The sequence below is a fragment of the Mandrillus leucophaeus genome, unplaced genomic scaffold, assembly GCF_000951045.1.
Source record: "Mandrillus leucophaeus isolate KB7577 unplaced genomic scaffold, Mleu.le_1.0 Scaffold1244, whole genome shotgun sequence".
Classification (NCBI taxonomy): Eukaryota; Metazoa; Chordata; class Mammalia; order Primates; family Cercopithecidae; genus Mandrillus; species Mandrillus leucophaeus.
In genome coordinates, this window is record NW_012100810.1 from 183,281 (window position 1) to 188,146 (window position 4,866).

Genomic DNA, 4,866 nt, shown 5'->3' on the forward strand with positions numbered 1-4,866 from the left:
AAAAAAAAAAAAAAAAAAAAAGACCAAATGTAAACGTTAAATTGTGAGGTTCTTGCTACTCAAAGTGTAGTCTGGGTATGAGCAGTATCAGCATTGCTAGGGAGCTCGGTAGAAATGCAGAATGAGAATCAGGGTCTATTTTTTCTTTGAGACGGAGTCTCCTGTTGCCCAGGTTGGAGTGTAGTGTCGCCATTTTGGCTCACTGCAACCTCCGCCTCCCAGGTTGAAGCAATTCTCCTGCCTGAGCCTCCCAAGTGGCTGGGACTACAGGCACACCACCATGCCCAGCTAATTTTTGTATTTTAGTAGAGATGAGGTTTCACCATGTTGGCCAAGCTGGTCTTGAACTCCGACCTCCAGTGATCCGCCCACCTCGGCCTCCCAAAGTGCCAGTATTTCAGGCCTGAGCCACTCCACCCAGCCAAGAGAACCAGCATCTTGACATCTCAGCTGGGAGCAGTGGCTCACGCCTGTAATCCCAACACTTTGGGAAGCCAAGATGTATGGATTGCTTGAATCCAGCAGATCCAGACCAGCCTGGGCAACACAGCAAAACCCCATCTCTACTAAAAATACAAAAAATGAACTGGGCGTAGTCACGTGCGCCTGTGGTCCCAAATAGTCAGGTGGCTGAGGTGGGAGTAATTGAGTAATCGATTACTTCAGCCCAGGAGGCTGCAGTGAGCTGTGATTGTGCCACTGCACTCCGGCCTGAGCAATAGCGCAAGACCCTGTCTCAAATCCCCCAAGGTATCTCAGTATCTTAAAGCACTCTATTAGGGAATGGTGATGTCATGGAGGAAAATCAAGCAGGGAAGGGGCAGAGGGTGTCCCATGGGGAGGGTCGTCAAAACTCTGAGAAGTTGACATTTCCAGCTAAGACCAGGGAGGCAAGGGGGCTTCCGGTGTGCGTGCAGAGGTAAAGAGCTTTGCAGAGTTAGGGACAGGGAGGACCTGAGGCCAGGGTGTGCCTCTCTGCTGCCTTCCAGCTGGGAGAGGAGTGTGACTGAAGAGGAGGAGCAGGAGGACGGTAGGTAGTCACAGAGAAACTGGAGGCCTCAGGACAGGGAGTGACCCACAGTGTCAGGCCTTGTAGGCACTGTGGGAATCAGCTTCCTTCTGTGGGAGAGATGGAGGAGCTCTCTAATGGTTTTGTTGTTGTTGTTGTTTGTTTTGGGACGGAGTCTCGTTCTGTCGCCTCTACCTCCTGGGTTCAAACCATTCTTCTGCCTCAGCCTCCTGAGTAGCTGGGATTACAGGCGCCTGCCATCATGCCTGGCTAATTTTTGTATTTTTAGTAGAGATGGGGTTTCACCATGTTGGCCAGGCTGGTCTTGAACTCCTGACCTCAGGTGATCCACCCACCTTGGCCTCCCAAAATGCTAAGATAACAGGCATGAGCCACCGCGCCCGGCCCACTGATGGTTTTGAGCAGAGGATTTTGAGCTCTCTAATGGTTTTGAGATAGCCAGGATGACATCACATTAAAATGGTTATCCTGGCAGCTGGTCTGGAAATAGGCTCATTGAATAGATGCTGGAAGACTAGAGAAGGGTGACTGCCCCTGATCCAGGGGACATGTGGCACCCTGGCCCAGGCAAGAGCAGTTTAGGTAGAATTGGTCAGATTCTGGACAAGTTTTGAAAACAGCAGTTGGCAGGACCTGTTGATGGTGCTGGCTGTGAGGTGTGGAGCAGCGGGTGTCTCCTAGGAGTTCGAGGCTTCAGTGAGCCATGATCGTGCCATTGCACTCCAGCCTGAGTGACCCTGACTCAAAAAAAAAAAAAAAAAAAAATTAGTAAAATAAAATGGAGGCAAGTTCTCAGAATAGACTGCTAGTAAAACATTTAATACTGCTAGTCCTCATTCCTGCATCTTAATGAGAATATTAATAGCTACCAGTCACTGGCCACTTGCTGCATCCCCAGCGCTGTCCCCAGTCCTTCAGTTGTAATCACTGTCTTAGTCCCCAAAACACCTATAAGGTTGGTCCAAATATCAGAGATGAAAAGCATTCTGAGCTACAGAGTATGACTGAGCCAGCAGGCTCTGAACCCTCGCTCCCTGGGTTTAAATCCTGCCTGTACTTTTCAGCTGTGTGTGACCTTAAGTAAGCAACCCAAACTCTCTGTGACTCAGTTTCTTCATTTGTTTAAAAAAAAAAAAGAATAACATCTTCCTCTGTTTTTTCACCAGCTATTAGATTTAAAATAGATAGAATGTGAGTGACCTGGGAATATGTTTAATTTAATTATCTCTCTATTATTTCTTTCTTGGCATATAATAAGCACAGGACTAGCTTGTTCTGTTTTTGTAGAGTTTATGAATGATTTTAGATTAGTTGATTGTCTATTTTCTTGAAACAACTTAATTTTCTTTTTTTTATCACACAAGTGATAGTATTTTTAGCAAAAATTCAGAACAATTAAGACTAAAATTATCTAAATTCCCCCTAAACCTGGGGTAACCACTGATATATCTTATGCCTATCTATATGTGTTATATTTATTAAATAGTTATAGATCCTCAAATTTGCACAGTGTTTTAAGGCTCATTTTCTTTTTTTTTTTTTTTTTGAGACGGAGTCTCGCGCTGTGTCACCCAGGCTGGAGTGCAGTGGCGGATCTCGGCTCACTGCAAGCTCCGCCTCCCAGGTTCACGCCATTCTCCTGCCTCAGCCTCCGAGTAGCTGGGACTACAGGCACCCGCCACCACGCCCGGCTAGTTTTTTTTTTGAATTTTTAGTAGAGACGGGGTTTCACCATGTTAGCCAGGATGGTCTCGATCTCCTGACCTCGTGATCCACCCGCCTCGGCCTCCCAAAGTGCTGGGATTACAGGCTTGAGCCACCGCGCCCGGCTGAGGCTCATTTTCTTAGTCCATTATATTTCATCATTTTCAGTCTATGTCAAAAATATTTTTAACATCAGTGACTATTTAGTACTTACAGCATATTACATAACATAATCTCCCCTAGAATTTGGAGTCTCATCTTTAGGACACACAAAAAAATCATAGCAAAATAATACATTTAACAGAAAGCTTCCCCCCATTTTCCCTAACAGATTCATCCGTAATCAATATAATGGAAAATTCTAAGACTTCTGACTCTTTTCAACATGAACTGGAGGATTATATTAGAAAGCAGAAAGCCAGAGGATTGCAACCAACACTTTGCTTTACAAAGGTGAAGGAGGACTCCGTGTACCAAGAAAGGGGTCCCACTGAGCCTCGGGGGCTGGAGCAGCAGGGACTCCCTTTCTGGAGACCCCACCTGTTCCCGGCTTCCTTGGAAAGACTGAGGACCGTGGAAAGCCGGGTACCTCCCTGGCCTAAAATTCCTTATGCTCCACGAAGACTGGAATCTGTAAACCACAGTCAAGAGAATCAGGACCGTTTCTTCAAACACCGGTGGCTTCTAAGCCCATCTGGGCAGGGAGAGAACACAGGCGTCCGTGGGACGCAGGGCAGGGAAGGTTCCTGTTGCCTCTTCTGGGAGCCCCTCGGCGGCGCCCAGCAGGCGGGCCATGGGGACAGAGGCTGTGGGGACCGAGGCCTGAGGAGGAGGCATGGGGAGGAGCTCAAGAGGAAGCACTGTGCGAAGGGAGACTCACACAAAGGGAACAGGGGCAGGAGAAAGGCCGAGGGTGCCCCAGGCAGTGCAGAGAGGCCCAGACGCAGCAAGAAGAATCACCAGGGTCGGGACACCGCGAAAGATGCGAGAAGGTCCGGGAGAGAGAAGAAGGGGCCAGGCAGGGAAGGCCCCGAGGAGGAGAGGGACCTGTGGGATGAAGCCATCCTTGGCAGTTGTTACTGATGATTGGGGACTGGGGTCCCCAGTATTAAATCATTTGAATCTGCTGGAAAGGATGGATTAGATAACACTGAAGCAGTTAAATGGCCACCCGCTTGGAAGAAAATAAAATCTAATCGTCACCTCACACTCTATGCAAATATTAAAACCCAGATGGTTTACAGATACATGTGTCAAAACTAAAATATAAAAGTATTCAAAGAAAATATGGGAAAAGTGTTTTTAATCTTGAAGTATGGATGACCTTCCTAAATAAGATACAAACCAGAAACCATCAAATAAAAATTAATAGATGTAACTGCCGAAATAGTTTAAATTTGTGTAAAGTAGAAGATTTTGTTGTAAAATTTGTAAAATGGAAATTTTAAAAATAAAGCATTGTATGTGAGCATCGAACAGGTCTGAAGGATACACAATACACTGATAACTATGGGTTCTATGATCAGAGAACTAAGTGGGTGGGGAACAGGTTCCAGTTGACTAACTTTTTTTTTGTTCTTCTTGTTGTTGAGACGGAGTTTCACTCTGTCGCCCAGGCTGGCGTGCAATGGTGCGATCTCGACTCACTGCAACCTCTGCCTCCTGGTTTCAAGTGATTCTCCTGCCTCAGCCTCCTGAGTAGCTGGGATTACAGGTGCGCGCCACCATGCCCGGTTAATTTTTGTATTTTTAGTAGAGACGGGGTTTCACCCTGTTGGTCCGGCTGGTCTCGAACTCCTGACCTCGTGATCCGCCCGCCTCGGCCTCCCAAAGTGCTGGGATTACAGACGTGAGCCACTGCGCCCGACCTTCTAGTAAACACTTTTAAAGACAAGCAAGAAGTTGGGGAAAAATTTATTTGCCTCACTATGAGTAAGTATCCCTGTGCAAGTTACAGAATTATTGCCTCTGAGCTCCAAGCAGTCTTTACTCTGCAAAACGACCTTAAAGGACGCCTCTGGTTTGCCAGTTGGCTTGATGCTAGTCTCTGCCAGTAGAGGGCGCTGGAGGGTCATTGTGAAGTGGCAGGTGGAAAAAGGTACTTTGCCCAAGTTGGCACTTTTCTCTGGGGG